The following is a 15,841-nucleotide window of genomic DNA, read 5'->3' as shown; positions in this document are numbered from 1 at the left end:
GAGCAAAAGCTCCATCTCAAAAAAAAAAAAAAAAAGCGAAATTTGGATATATTAAGCCTGCCTTTTAATACCATCTTCTACTATTTTCTCATACCATATACTCTAATACAATATCTTCTAATACTATCCTCTAGGTAATTAGGTTTCAGCATATGAATTTTGGGGGACATAAACATTCAGACCATAGCATGTAATAAAACATACGTGCTTATCTCAGAGATTTATCACCAGCGAGCTAACCATTTTTTCAAGGAAGTGAGAAGAAAGGTGCAATCATTAATAGTGCTCCTTTGCCTTATTTTATTTAGATAAAAGTACAGTGAATGCTTCCTGTAAAATCCTTTGGTTCTAATCACAAACTGTAGCGTCAGACAAGAGATGGAATCATCCCACACACTCACACATCTCAGCTCCTGCATTACTAGCAAAATGATCTTGGGCAAAAGTTACTTATTCCTTAAATCTTAGTTTTCTCATATGAAAATGGGAAAAATAATGCTTTCGAATGAGTTAGTTATTAGCATTAAAGAGATCATGTATATAAAGTTTCTAGTACAAGGCCTAGAAGAAGCTCAGTAAGTAGTAGCTATAGTAGTTGCCATTTTATTCCTCCTCACTCCCTCCCACCCGCAAATTTGGCCATTGTGATTTCAAATTTGAAAGGCGAAAAAGAAGAGAGTAGACAGCCATCCCATCAGTTGCTTGGTATGAAGCATTGTGAAGACCTAAGATTGTAATAATGAAAGAGTGCTAATTTCAATCTGTTTCGTATCATCAGTTATAAACCAACTCCTAAATACCTCTTTGAGAACATGGCTCCATCCAGATGCCAAGATAATATTGGAGCAAGCATAGTAATCCAGACAGGGGTCCACAGACTACAGCCTGACGACCCAAACTGTTGTTGTCTGTTCTTGTAAGTTTTACTGGCACACCACCATGCCTGTTTGTTCGTTTGTTTGTTTGTTTCTGAGACAGAGTCTTGCTCTGTCGCCAGGCTGGAGTGCAGTGGTGTGATCTCAGCTCACCTCACTGCAACCTCCACCTCCAGAGTTCAAGCGATTCTCCTGCCTCAGCCTCCTGAGTAGTTGGGATTACAGGCACGTGCCACCATGCTTAGCTAATTTTTTTGGATTTTTAGTAGAGACGGGTTTCACCATGTTGGCCAGGATTATCTCCATCTCCTGACCTCGTGATCTGCCCACCTCGGCCTCCCAAAGTGCTGGGATTACAGGCATGAGCCACTGTGCCGGGCCTTATTTATTTTTTAATTTATTTATTTTGAGAGGGAGTCTGGCTCTGTTGCCCAGGCTGGTGTGCAGTGGCACAGTCTCAGCTCACTGCAACCTCCACCTCCCGGGTTCAAGTGATTCTCGTGCCTCAGCCTTCCAAGTAGCTGGGACTACAGGAACGTGCCACCATGCCTGGCTAATATTTTTAATTTTAATTTTAATTTTATATTTATTTGTTTTTGAGACAGAGCCTTGCTCTGTCGCCCAGGCTTGAGTTCAGTGCTGCAATCTAGGCTCACTGCAACCTCCACCTCCTGGGTTTAAATGATTCTTGTGTCATAGCCTCCAGAATAGCTGGGACTACAGGTGCAAGACACCAGGTCCGGCTAATTTTTTGTATGTGTAGTAGAGACGGGGTTTCACCATGTTAGCCAGGCTGGCCTCGAACTCCTGGCCTCAAGTGATCTGCCTCCCTCAGCCTCCCAAAGTGCTGGGAATACAGGCATGAACCACCACACTCGGTTGTTTGTTTGTTTGTTTGTTTTTGAGATGGAGTCTTGCTCTGTTGCCCAGGGTGGAGTGCAATGGCATGATTTCGGCTCACTGCAACCTCTGCCTACCGGGTTCAAGCGATTCTCCTGTCTCAGCCTCCTGAGTAGCTGGGATTACAGGCATGCACCACCATGCCCTGCTAATTTTTGTATTTTTAGTAGAGGAGGGATATCGCCATGTTGGCCAGGCTGATCTTGAAATCCTGACCTCAGGTGATCCATCCACCTCGACCTCCCACAGTGCTGGGATTACAGGCATAAGCCACCTGCCCAGCTTGTTTATTTATTTTTTATGGTTGCTTCCACAATACAACAGCAGAGTTGAGTAGTTGCAACGGACACTGTATGGCTCGTATGCAAAAATATTTACACTCTGGCCCTTTACAGGCAAAGTTTGCTAACTTCTGACTTAGCATAATCTTAGGCATATGATCTCATTTCAAGTGGCGTCCTTTCCAAAGGACTCCCAAATATTTAAAACTTTTTATAAAGCCTTAATTAAGCAGTTTTAGGCCTACTCTATTCCAACCACCAAATGGGATTTAAGCTATGATAATGTTGCTCAGTTTATGAAAGGAAATGCCTCCCTGAATGAAAAACTTTACATTCTATTTTCACCCTTGTTCAGGTGAATCCATGGTATTGATAAAGAAACAAACCAGTGAAAACATTATTGGGTCTGAATTACCGAAGAGATGTGTGTTGATTCAGAATGAAACTTCTTATCTTCAAACCTTCTGTGGCACTTCCTAAAGAACTTCTTGGTTACTTAAACCAAATGTGCAATTATCTTTATAACTGCAAGTATTTATGAAAACTGTGGCATGATTTAAATACCTCGACCAATTTAGTCATATGGTAATTCAAACCTTTTTAAAAGTATCCAAAAAAGCACCTTTTACTGCCTAGGTTCTGTTTCTGGCTTATTTGATTTGTTTAAATGTTTTTTTGTAATGTTTAATTTACATCTCCTTTGTAGTAAGTTAAAGCACTACGTTCTTCTTTCAGTGACAGTGACAAAAATGGGATCATGCTAACCAAGAAGTGGATGAATTTATCTCCCAAGGCCCTTTTGATTGCATGAGTTTAGTTTCTTCTCTGCAATTACAGATCCTTTCATATCATATCCTCATTAGTATGGTTCTCAGCCTAATTCTGTCAATCTTCTCTTTTTGAATAGCAGCTATATAGAGATACGTTAAATCAAACTAAAATTTTGCCTGAGAAAGTCTTTGTACTTGTATACTCGAATTCTTAAGTATAAACTGCAACCTAACTTGGTAGGTAAGCAAACTGAAAACCTAATTTAGGAGTAGGCTTCTATAACAATAGCTGAGTCTCAGCCAATCACAGCCGCCATACTTCAACAACCACTCGCAGGCAGCCAGCTGTTCAAACCCTTCTCAAATAAGGCAGAGGCCCAGCTGTTTCTGTACGCGCTTCTGTATTCTGTATGTTATTTTCCTGTTTCTGTCCATAAATCTTCTCTGACCATGGGGGAGCTCCAGAATCTCTGAATCTGTTCTGATTCTGGGGGCTAGCTAATTCTCTAATCGTTTTTGTTTTTCTTGCTCAGTTAAATTCTGTTAATTTTAACTTGCCTAAAGTAACAGATCTAACTTGCATATCATATAGTTCACCAATTAAAATGTACAATTCAATAGTTTTAAATTTATTCATAATAGTTATGCAACCATCACTACAGTCTATTTTCGAATATTTTCATTACCCCAAAAAGGAACCTCACTAGCAGTCACTCCTCATTTCCCTCCAATTGCCCATACCCCCAGTCCTAGGCAACCACTAATCTACTTTCTGTCTCTATGGATTTTCCCTTTTTGTACATTTTATATAAATGGAACCATACAATATGCGGTCTTTTGTTATTGGCCTCTTTCACTTAGCATAATGTTTTCAAGGTACAACCATGGTGTCACACTGTCAATCTCTTTATAAAGTCATTATTTTGCATACTTAGTAGACACAGACCCAAATATTTAACTATAAGCATTCTTGGTAGAATAAACAGTTATAGCATTTAAAAATCTGATTATATTCTCTCTCTTTCTCTCTCTGTCACACACACACACATAATGCAGGCACACACTCTTAAATTCACCAAAATTTGGCCTTACATATTCAGAAATCAATTAAACGCAATAGATTGGACATGACTGTTTCTTTAGAAGTCTGGCTACTACTGTGGAAGATTATGGATAATCCTTATAAATTTTGAAATGTGTGCTACAATTTATTCTGAAGGGTTGTTTGTATATGTTTAAAAGACTTTTTTAATAGGAAGCCTCCAATATTTCAAATTACATTCTAATAAAGGTTGAGGTTGAATATTTCACTGAAAAGAATGCTTTATAGCCCAGACACACAAAATGATAACATCAAGTTGTATATCTGAGCTAGTGCACTCACCTACCTTAAATTCTCTGTAAGTTACAGGCATGTTATTAATAATACTTCCTTAAAAGCAAAATGTGATATGTGCCAATTAATTTTGTAAATCTCATTGAGGGAGGGATTATTATGGCTCTAACTAAAGTAACTGTCAAAATTACTGTAACCTGGCCAGGCAAGGTGACTCATGCCTGTAATGCCAGCACTTTGGGAGATGGGTGGATCACCTGATATCAGGAGTTTGAGACCAGACTGGCCAACATGATGAAACCCAGTCTCTACTAAAATACAAAAAGTTAACCCGGCGTGGTGGCGCACCTGTAATCCCATCTACTCAGGAGGCCCAAGAATGGATTGTACCCAGGAGTTGGAAGGTTGCAGTGAGCCGAGATTGCATCATTGCACTCCAGTCTGGGTGACAGAGCAAGACTCCATCTCAAAAAAAAAAAAAAAATTACTATAACTAAAAGCAAGACTTTCTGTAACTTGCAGTTTAATTAATGTAAGACAAGAAAGATTCACAAATCTTTTCTTTTTTTTCTTTCCCTCCTTCCCTCTCTCCCTCCCTCTCTCCTTCTTTTTCTCTCTCTTTCTCTCTTTTCTTTCTTTTTCTTTCTTTACTTTATTTATTATACTTTAAGTTCCAGGGTACATGTGCACAACGTGCAGGTTTGTTACATATGTATACATGTGCCATGTTGGTGTGCTGCACCTGTTAACTCTACATTTACATTAGGTATATCTCCTAATGCTATCCCTCCCCTCTCCCTCGACCCCACGACAGGCCCTGGTGTGTGATGTTCCCCTCTCTCTTTTCTTTTCTTTCTTTCCTTTCTTCCTTCTGCTTCCCTCCTTCCCTCCCTCCCTCCCTCCCTTCTTTCCTTCCTTCCTCCCTCCCTCCCTCCCTCCCTTCCTTCCTCCCTGCCTTCCTTCCTTCTTTTCTTCCCTTCTTTCAACAGGGTCTTACTCTGTTGTCCGGGCTGGAGTTCAGTGGTGATATCATAGCTCACTGCAGCCTCAACCTCCCAGCCTCAAGTGATCCTCCAACTTCAGCCTCCCAAGTAGCTGGAATTACAAGCATGTACCACCACCATGTACGGCGAATTTTTGTATTTTTTTGTAGAGACTGGGTTTTGTGATGTTGCCCAGGCTGGTCTCAAATTCCTGGGCTCAAGAGATCTACCCACCTCAGCTTCTGAAAGTGCTGGGATTACAGGCATGAGCCCCGCCCACAAGTCTTTTTAATCACTAAAGTAAGTATAACAAATATATTTTATCTTTTAAAAAGATTACATTAATGAGATCCCAAGCAATCTTCCTTCCCATTGATGTTATCACTGCACCTTTGTGGCAGGCAAATCCTCAGTTTTTCTTTTCCAGATAAGGAAGTAGAAGCCTGGAAAGAAAGCCCAAACTCAGAAACTCACCTAAAGCTGTCCTATTTAAATAAGGTTTAGCTTGGTTGGGTGCGGTGGCTCAGGCCGGTAATCCCAGTAGTTTGGGAGGCCCAGGCATGTGGATCACTTGAGCCCAGGCATTCAAGTCCAGCCTGGACAGCATGGCAAAACTCCATCTCTACAAAAAAAAAAAAAATTGGTCGGGTGTGGTGGCACAAGCCTGTAGTTCCAGCTGCTTGGGAGACTGAGGTGGGAGAATAACCTGAGCCTGGGAAATTGAGGCTTCAGCGAGCCATGATCGTGCCACTGCACTCCAACCTGGGTGACAAAGCGAGACTCTGCCAAAAAAAAAAAAAAAAAAAAAAAAGCATTGCCATACATAGTGAACTGTAACCTAAATAGATGTGTAAACACACTGTAACCCTTACTTGTAAAAATTACTGAGTTTTGGCCAATCAAAGGCAGCCAACTGTTCAAACTGAGTTCAAATAAAGCAAATGCCAAGCTATAACCAATCCAGCTGTTGCTGTACCCCACTTCCATTTTCTGTATGTCACTTTTTTCTGTCCATAAATTCTCTCTGAACATGTGGCAGCACCAGAGTGTCTCTGCACCTAGTCTGGTTTGGGGTGGCTGCCCCATTATTCATTGCTCAATTAAACTATGTTAAATTTAATTTGTGTGAAGTTCTTCTTTTACCACTTCCTAGGAATAAAAATGGTTTTCATTTCTACTTACCTATATCAAGTCTTACCCATCTTTTTCAAGCCTAGCTCAAGTTCCATTGCACAAAGGATGCCTTCTATAACGGCTTTAGCCCTATTACTCTCATTCTTTTCAGCCTACATACGGTACTTCTTATATATTCTATCTTGAATTGTTTTCTCTTTCAGTTATGTGTACTTTGATCTTGAATTGAATATTGATCTTGAATTTGAATATTAGACTATTAATTCATTGTGGTTTGAGACCATACTTTTTCTATGTTGCTTATAATAGTTATCTGATTGATTAATTAGATATTTAACAGCCAGAAAATCGGGGGGGGACACTTTAATTTTGAGCATTTCCAGTGATGATAATGACCTTTATTAAATCTATATATTATAAAGTCCATACTGATTAAATATGTCCTAATCTTATTAAAGATACTTCAATTGATTTTTTGTCTTTTTTTTTTGTTTTTTCTTATTCTCAGATACTGATAATCATTCTTTTTTTACAAGTGAATATCTGAAATAACCTTGGACAGGTCAGAGTAATTTCTTTATGTGAATGTGCGTGTAAGATAGTCGGCCTGCATTAGCAAACATTCAGATTCATACTAACCTTTAGGTTTGAAAAATATTTGACAATTGCCTATTTACTATTAATATTCATGTGCTATATATGTGTACATTTTGAGCTGGAAACATAAAAACAATTCACTAATAAACAGTGGTAATAACTGTTCAAATCTGTATCCTATGGGTCAAAAAAAATTAAGAATTGTCCAGGTCTTTCAAGATTTCCTCTATGCCAAATATTTTAAATATAAGAGAAACCTTTAAAATCATACTTAATTTTAATAAAAATGTCATCTCACAGCATACTGAATAAAAAGAGGGATTAGGATCAATCCAAGAACCTAAAATATCACAACATGGAATAGAATTATCCATGAATTAAAAAGATGATTTAAAAAAAGGATAATTCCTTGAAAATAATCTGATAAAATAAAATACAATTAATTAAAACAAATTAGTACACAATTGTACATTTAGAGACTGAGAAAACAATTAGGTGTGTTAGAAAAATGATTTAGTATTGAATTGATCAAGATTCTTTAAGTTATTCCTGACATATAAAGTTTGTGCAGCAAAATCATATTTTAATAGACTACAGAAAGGAGGTTTTAAAAAAATTGATAAAAATTATCCTGGGCAGGACGAGGAAAAAGAAGAAAAAAATAAAGTAAAATAAAATAAAAAATGGATAAAAAGTTCAAGCCAGTGGTCGGGCACGGTGGCTCACGTCTATAATCCCAGCACTTTGGGAGGCCGAGGTAGGTGGATCACCTGAGGTCAGGAGTTTGAGAGGAGCCTGGCCAACATGGTGAAACCCCATCTCTATTGACAAAACAAAAATTAGCCAGGTGTGGTGGCAGGTGCCTATAGTACCAGCTACCTGGGAGGCTGAGGCAGGAGAATCGCTTGAACCTGGGAGGCAGAGGTTGCAATGAGCTGAGACTGCGCCATTGTACTCCAGCCTGGGTGACAAGAGTGAAACTCTGTCTCAAGAGAAAAAAAATAAGTTCAAGCCAGCAATGACATGTTAAGAATTAAAAATTAAAAATGGATAAAAGAGGAAACTGACAACTTTAGGAAAATTTCAGGGAAAAATTTAGACTATGTACACATAATACTTTGTGAACTAGACTGGGGAGAGTATTGGTGTTGGGCAGAACAATAGGAAAAACAGCAAGAAAAAGGGGGATGTGCATATCAAAGGAGGAAAGAAAGGTAGTTTGGATAGACAAAAAACCTAAGAGGGATATTGGAGCCTTTCTATGATATCAACGGAGGACAGGTTTTCAAAATTTTGCGATATTGACTTTAAGTGATTTATTACAAAGGCATTAGGATTGAAAATTGGAAATAGAAGAAAAGGTAAAAACTCTTAGGTTATTGATTCACAAGGTCTGTGAGAGTCCTATATATATTAATAGCTTTTTGTTGCTGTTGTTTAACAAGAATAGACTCATAAAATAACCATTAGTTCAACAAACATTTACTGAACTCCTATGTGTCAAGAACTACGCAAGTCACTGTCAAAATGAATTAAAGCCTATAAGCAGGTGGAGGGAACCCGACAAACATCTGTGCAGGTTTTTTGATATAGATAAGAAAACGATCAACTTTGGGTTACTTGTGAATGATCCTCTGTGAGGTAAATTGATTGTGTGAAAGATTATAAAGAAATGCTGTTTAAGAGCTTTGAGCCTGGGCTCCTTTCTTCCAGCAAAATGCTAAACTTTGAAAAGGTCCTTTAGATTCTGGGCTACACAAAGGTAGCTTAGTTACATCAAACTGGCTGGCTATCTTAATAGTACTCATTAAGATGGAGTTCTACCTGGATTATACAGTAGAGCTTGTTAAACAGGAATCTCAACTAGCATCCAAATAGGTGCTTCTGTGTTTAGGGAGTGTTTTATCTGTTGGAAAGTTACTGACGCAATGAGAACTAATGCCATCAGCTAGGTACTCTGCAGCTTTGAAACTATGGACTATTGCATTTCGATTAAAATGACATTTCTTGACTGAATTCCGACATCCTCAGTGGTAGTGGTGAATGAACACTTTTATCAAAGTATAGATTCTATTAAGCTTTTTAAAAAATTTATTAATTTTTTTGTAGAGATGAGGTCTTGCTCTGTTGTCCAGGCTGGTCTTGAACTCCTGATCTCATGCAATCCTTCCACCGCACAGCCTCCCAAAGTGCTGGATTACAGGCGTGAGCTACCCCACTCGGCCCTATGTAAGCTTTTTTGAATAAAAAACAGGAACCGTAAATAGCATATACATAGGATTCTTAATATTTTTACTTTAAATTCTAGAATTTGAAAAATAAACTAAAATTGAATACAACGTAATTGAGACAAATATATCTGCACTGGAAAATTTAGCTTACAGAGTCCCTTCATGCTATTGCTCAGTCTGTAATTTTAAGTTTAAGAGCAGGTGGAAGCTCTTCAGCGGTGACTGACAGACACCATAAAAGGTAGAAAACTGAAGGAGCCTATTTCCTGTATCTAAAAATTTTTTGTGAAGAATTCCAGAAGTCACACCAAACCTTGGGCCAATTACTGAATGCTAGAAATCTCATTTGGGAGCTTACTGTAAATGTGTGTGGCAACACACTGACTCCATGTTCAATCCGACGCCAACATGTTGAAATCAGTATTTTTGTCCTGACCCAAACCTGAACCAGTAGAAAATCTCCCATAACAGAAATTCAATGTTTGTGAAAGCATGATTGCCCTCTCATTTCTTTTTCACCTTCCTGTGCCTTTCATAAGTTCTTCCAGTTCGTTAATCATTAATTAATATTTAACAAGGCTTTTTCCTAGTGCCAAGTCCTCTGCTAGTCTAGCCTTTAGGCAATATACGAACTCCCCAAGTTCTTCCCTTTTAAGAAGCCTTGGCACTCACTACAGATTAATTTCTCTAAGGAAATTCATAATGGCAGACGAAATAGGGGTTCCTTTTCAAGAACATTCAATTTTAAAGCGTTTCAGCATTTTTTCCTGGTATATGTAAAATGTGACTTAATTGAACTAATTTTAAATGTTGACAGAACTTTCCAAGCACACATTTCCTGAACAAAATGGTTACAACTGAAACAGGAAAGGGCTTACACTTTTTCCTTCTACAGCTATCCCACAAGTCAGTCTCATGACCTGCCCCTGCAGAATCCCTCAAACTCTGGCTCTCTGAGTTGATTTTGGATCTACCATGAGCCATAGGTTTGGAATGCAGATAACCTCCACGTGTATTAATGAAAGAGGTCAGCTATGACGTAGAAGCCATCTCCTGGGCAGAGAAGGAGAAGAAATGGCAGTCTGGGGAGCAGTAACATGTCTCCAGGTTTTCTCTGGTGAAAGGAGACTGATGAGAATTGATACCCATTTCTGGTCAAAAGAGTGGAACCAAGGTACTTCCAACCACCTCCTCTCACCCCTCTCCACATGGACAAACATACCAGACAGGTGATGTGGGCTAACAATTTACTTGGCATGAGGCCAAAGGCTTGAGCCCTGCCCTGCCCATATTCTTCTCCTTTGACTTCTTAAGGAAAGGAATGATTGCTGATGTTTCCCTCTGTGCCCTTTGACACCTGGACTGATTGTTGTAGATGTAATTAGGAATGTTCCCCAACATGCCGTTATTCTTCTCACGATTCTGGGAGAAACTGTACCCCTCCCCCATAGACTTATATAGGTGGCATTCAAATTCTCGTTCCCAACTTTTTCATATTTTTATTAATCCCATAAGATTTTGTGAATACGTACTCCGAGCCAGGCACGTTGGACTTCTAACTTCTTCTTAGCCCAAGTAGGAAGGGGAGACTCAGGCGCTGGGGACCATTCTCCTCTCCCTGCTGCAGAGTTGCAGTCCCTATCCCTCCTGGGTGCCCATCCCCGTGCCTATTTTCCTGGATCCCCACCCAGTTGATGTGACAGGCTCGTGGCCCAATCCCCTTCCTGGTTCCCAGGCCGACTGCTAGCACCACCCGAGCCAATGGCGGCGGCCGAGGGGCGGAGGGGGCTGGCAGGAGGGAGGGAGCGCTGGCTTTAGAACCAGAGCCGCAAAGATTCCGAGGTGCAGAAGTTGTCTGAGTGCGTTGGTCGGAGGCAGTCCGGCCAGACCCAGGACTCTGCGACTTTACGTAAGTGCTTTGTAGGCGCCGGCGGGCACTAGGGGAGCGGGTTTCCGGGGCGTGGGCAGGAGTGGTCCTGGGGAGAGCATCTCGATTAGGCTCAGCAGGAACGTGCCTCGCACTGCGGGGCGGGGGTTGGGGGAGAGGGAGGTCGGAGAAATTTCAGCCGGAGCCCTCGGGTGCCCGGGCGATCGGTCGCAACCAAAATGGGTGTGGGAGTGACGGGGAGTTTCCCTACCAGCACTCGCCGCAAACACGTTTTCTGCTCTTCACTGTATTAAGTGGTGCTTTCTTACTAGTTACTCTTAACTTGTTGCCAGTCTTGGGCTGGAGTGCTAGACGCCAACCCTTGCCCTGATTCCCCTCCGCGGCTGCGGCCCCGAAGTGGAAAAGCAGCGCACAACTTCCCTCTGTCGTCCTTCTCCAGCTACTGCCATCCCCCCTCCCCTCCCGCCCGGACTCAGGAAATCCCGGAGCCAGCAGCCTGCTACTCCTCCAGCCCCCACAGGCCAGCCTCGGGTGACCTGGCTGGCTTAAGCTGACCCTGGGGCTCTGGAGAGGGGGGGCCGTGGCTGAAGGAAGGAACGAGGTTTGGGTTGCCTGCCTTCTGCTTGCTTCCCTCGTCCTTAGTGAGGGCGTCGCGATCGCACCTCCTCTCCCTATGAGTAAGCACTTTTTTTTCCTTTCAGTAGGAGAACATCTCTGGGCCAGTAGGGCAGTACCTTTCCGCTCTCCCCTGTCCCCACATCCCCTGTCCTTTTTTCAGCTCCTTTGGCTCTGCGGCCCCAGGCGCGCGGTCGGGGCGGCGGCAGTCCCGGACCTCTCCGACTCTTGGAGAGGGAGAGCCGCACGGGCGACGGGAGGGAGGTAATATGCCCCCTCCCCCGCCTTTCCCCGCACAGCTGCACTTGCCTGTGTTTACTTTTCTCCACCCGCAGTACTTAAGCGCTCTAATGAGAAGCCCGGGGACGCCGACCACCCCCGCCCTGGCTTCTCGCCAGTCCCAAAGTTGCTGCCGCCGTCGCTACTCCAGTGTGCTGGCGGTTCCGACCGCCGGGCTCCGGGACGTAAGATGATCCCAGCCCGGGAGGTGGAGTGGGGGTTAATGGCATCTGACTCTAGCTTTATGCGATGCTCCTTGCCTTTCACCTAAGCAGCACGATATCCCCATTGGTGCAGAAGGTTGAGCTTTTGCAAAAGGTTGAGCTTGGAACTAAGTGGGTTGGAGAGCCTCACCATTTAGCATCAGACAGACGGGATGCTGGGGGCGCCCGGCCTGTTAAGAGGGATGGGGAGGAGGGAAGGGAGCCTGGCTAACAGTAGGTAGAAAATGTAGGGAAAAGTAAAAACTGTTGAAGAGCAAGCACTTACTCCACTTTGCTGGATGTCACAATGGACTGGGGAGCCTAAACTTGATCCTCGAGATGCAGTTTATGGTGAATTCCAGCTAAGTGGCTGGAGCCCCACACATACCAATTGGAATCACGTGCCCCAAGTCTCTGATGTGATGGTCACATGACGTCTTTTTACTTTAAAGCTGGAATGTGATGGTTGAGGCCCATATTCCAAAAACCACCTCTGCGTTTGAAAAAAAAGGTGGGGAGAAGTGTGAACTAGCTTCTAATCAAGGAATTCTACTAGGATTTTGGATGAGGGACCAGAAAGGGAATTTGGTGCTCAGCTTTTATCCAAAACAAAAACAGGAGCTGTTTTTAAAATAAGGGATTGAAATATATGTGAGTTGGGACATATATCTCCTCTGTTCTTCAATCTCATGGTTTTTCTAAATTTAAAAAACATCTTACTAATTATTTTCTAGGGAAGTCATCCTTTTACTCATGCCCCATTTTGTCCCTGAATGCTAGATTTGAAGCTATATCCCACAAGATGGTGTTAAAAAGTAAGGCTCTGTTCATCTTCCTTGGTCTGGCCTATATTTTAATTAGACTGTTCCCTATTTTAGACATCTACTTAAAGGTGGTAGATAACCTCTTGACTAAAATTAACCAGTTATTTGTGGTTTTGAATTAATTAGATTAGAAATCATGCACAAAAACAGTGGACAGTAAATTTGATACATCGAGTTGGTTGGGTTTTTGCCTGTCAGTGGTTTGGTAGAATAATGAGAGGACACTGAAACGACTTTCCCATATTGACCTACACCCGCCCAAGTGACCCAAGTTAAGGTTGCTGCTGGGAAAACGTGGCAATTTGGCTATTCAGATTATATATTACAGAGTATAGAAGAGGAGCCTCTGAGGTCAGGAGTTTAAAAGCTTTGCTTATCTGGAAAGAAAAAAGAAAGAAAGAGAGAGAGAGAGGAAGGGAGGGAGGGAGGGAGGGAGGGAGGAAGGAAGGAAGGAAGGAAGGAAGGAAGGACGGACCTGGTTGATGCGTATTCAGCCTTGGAAACAACCAGGGCAGAAGATATTTAAGAGATTCTGACTTTGTATTCTTTTGCCAAAAACCCTTTGTCTCCTGCAGCAGCCTCTGAATGACTGCAGCACTCCATTTTCTTGCTGTTCATCCGTTTCTGAGCCCGAAAACTAGAACAACCTTAAAGCACATAGTTCTGATCCCAAGGCTAGCTTTGTGGCACAGATTAGCTGGAAATGGATTTAAGGTGCACCTGAGTTACTAGAGTTAACTACACTGGTAGATAGACCCCTCTAGTGGAAGTGAGGTGATAATATAATTTTAGATTGAAATAATAAATGTTTAACCTCAAAAAAAGCTAGTTATTACCACTCAACTAGGTTAAAGTGGTAGGAGGATAAGTTCTTTTTTAAGTATTGTGAAATCATGTCCAAAGAGAATCATTGCTAGGCTGTATTCCACAGCTTTTCATTGTCTTGGGATGCCTACTCATTGAACACCACCCCCAATATTGCTGACTTCCTTTTTTGGTGGTATGATCTAATGAGCCCAAATTTTTATTAAAATTAGGGGGCTGGGAGTAAAATTCTTAATTTTTACTGCTAGATCCAGCAGATAGCAACCCCTTACTTTACCTGAGGTGGGGAGCTATTAATAAGTAAATGACGCTTTGCCTTGACTTAATACAGATGATCAACATTGAAGTCCAAAGTCTCTAGTCTGATATAACCATTTAGATTCAATTGATAAAAATGACTAGGCTTATGGCATTTTGGGTAGAAGGATTAATTGTAACTAGTGAGTAATAATTTGGGTGAAATTAAGCCTCTTCTACAAGTGATTACACGCACATTAGACTTTGACTGTGACTATTTATACTGGCAGAATGTCAGTATCCAGGGCACTACCAGAAACCCACTGAGATTTTTCTCCCAGGCGAACAGAAACCTGTTACTGAAAAGAAAAGGGCAGCTTGGCCATGGTGCTTGAGCACCAAAGTGGTTCTTTTTGGTGACACTGAGAGGGTACAAGAAGAAAGTCCATTTGCCATTATCCCATATTATGTTTTAGACATTATTTCTACTTGGATTTTCATGAAATGTACTGACAGTGTTCTTAGCACATATGATAAATTCATGACTTTGCTATTGTGTTTGGTCTAGCATAATCTATGTGGAATGTATAAGCCGAACTGTTTCTTTTTTGCTGTTTGGTACAGATTCCGAAAGTAGCTGGTATAAAATAAAATTTGAAAATGAATATCTCTTGATACATGACAACATGGGGTATCTGTTTTTAGAATTATGTTGTCTTTGGTCATATGACAATTTTTCTTTTGGTGAAGAGTGATCCAGAAGGCAAAATTTTTGATCTGTGAAAATAATACAACTCATTTAGAAGAAGTCAGCTGGATCATGTTTTGAGTCTGTATTATTCTAGACAGTGATATACCACACAATGTATATTCAGTGTGTTGGAGGTTTCAAAGCTTTTTTGATACATTACAATGTTGGAAGCTCTTTTATATACCAGTGGTCATGACTAGCTGATTTTAGTTATGAGAGTGCTTTGGTTAAAGTTATGGAAACAGTCTAATCGTGAAATGTCAGTCTTAGGAGAAAATCTGATCATACTTGGGCCAATTTATTTTAGTTATGGAGGTGAGACAATTTCAAAAGATTCATGATAAATGTAATAATACCAAATTTTGCCTTAGTCTTGACACTTGAAAGATAAATATTAGTAAGTATAAACTGTTTTAGGGATGAAGAAGCATTGTTAGTATATGAAAATGAAAATACTAATTTCATTGAACTTGCCCTCAGAGGAACTAGATTCTAGATAGGGCTCTGCCATTGACTCATAATTTGACCTTCAGAAAGTCATTTAGAATTATTATATTGATAACTAATTGAGTACATACATGTGCCAGACACCATGCATGCTTTTGTTTATAAAAAGAGAGGATTGCTCAAGCTTTTTGGTTTGCTGGGTTTTATTTTTTCCAATATTCATAATCTGGCTTATTTCAGTTATCAGTTGACTTTTCAAACTTTGACGCAATTGCATTGATCCAAGCTAAATACTTTGTTGGCAAATTGATGACTATTCAGGAAACTGATCATCAGTGGGTTATTCCATGACTAATGTTAGTTCTTTAAAATAAAGAGGTGCCATTTATATAATTCCTTGACAGCGATTTTTGGTGCATTAAGCCTACTGATTTTATAATATGAGAAACCTTACATTTTCTTAAAAGTTTAGAAATGTATTTGATAATAAGGGTGGTGGTGTTGTTTATTGGAAAAGCATTGAGCATAGAATTTAGGGTCTTTTAGTCCTTTGCAGTCTGGACAGATAGATTATCTTAAGTAAATCATTGAAATTTTCTGTGGTCATATCTGGGTTTCACTTTATTTTTAAGCCATGTGATTTCAATCTACGTATTTCACAGGCA

At 40.8% G+C, this 15,841-nt stretch overlaps 1 protein-coding gene and 1 long non-coding RNA gene across 5 annotated transcripts in view; one reads left to right on the top strand and one right to left on the bottom strand.

Moving 5' to 3' along the window:
- Positions 1–10,787, bottom strand: part of LOC105490498 (uncharacterized) — a 30,930-nt gene extending 20,143 nt beyond the window's left edge. Inside the window, exons 1-2 of one of the 2 annotated variants that reach the window (XR_011618326.1) lie at positions 10,640–10,787; positions 5,620–5,767 (exon numbers count right to left, since the gene is read on the bottom strand). This is a non-coding gene — a long non-coding RNA (uncharacterized lncRNA). The remainder of the gene's footprint in view (positions 1–5,619; positions 5,768–10,639) is intronic. The other variant, XR_011618327.1, reaches the window with a different exon arrangement.
- Positions 10,788–10,904: 117 nt separating this feature from the next.
- Positions 10,905–15,841, top strand: part of LOC105490497 (plastin 3) — an 87,143-nt gene continuing 82,206 nt past the window's right edge. The window contains exon 1 of one of the 3 annotated variants that reach the window (XM_011756225.3): positions 10,905–11,016. The gene's annotated coding sequence lies outside the window, so the exon portion shown is untranslated. The remainder of the gene's footprint in view (positions 11,017–15,841) is intronic. The other 2 variants (XM_011756232.3, XM_071088902.1) reach the window with 2 other exon arrangements.

This window comes from Macaca nemestrina, chromosome X, assembly GCF_043159975.1.
Source record: "Macaca nemestrina isolate mMacNem1 chromosome X, mMacNem.hap1, whole genome shotgun sequence".
In the NCBI taxonomy this organism is placed as follows: Eukaryota; Metazoa; Chordata; class Mammalia; order Primates; family Cercopithecidae; genus Macaca; species Macaca nemestrina.
This window is presented reverse-complemented; position numbering and strand designations above follow the sequence as displayed.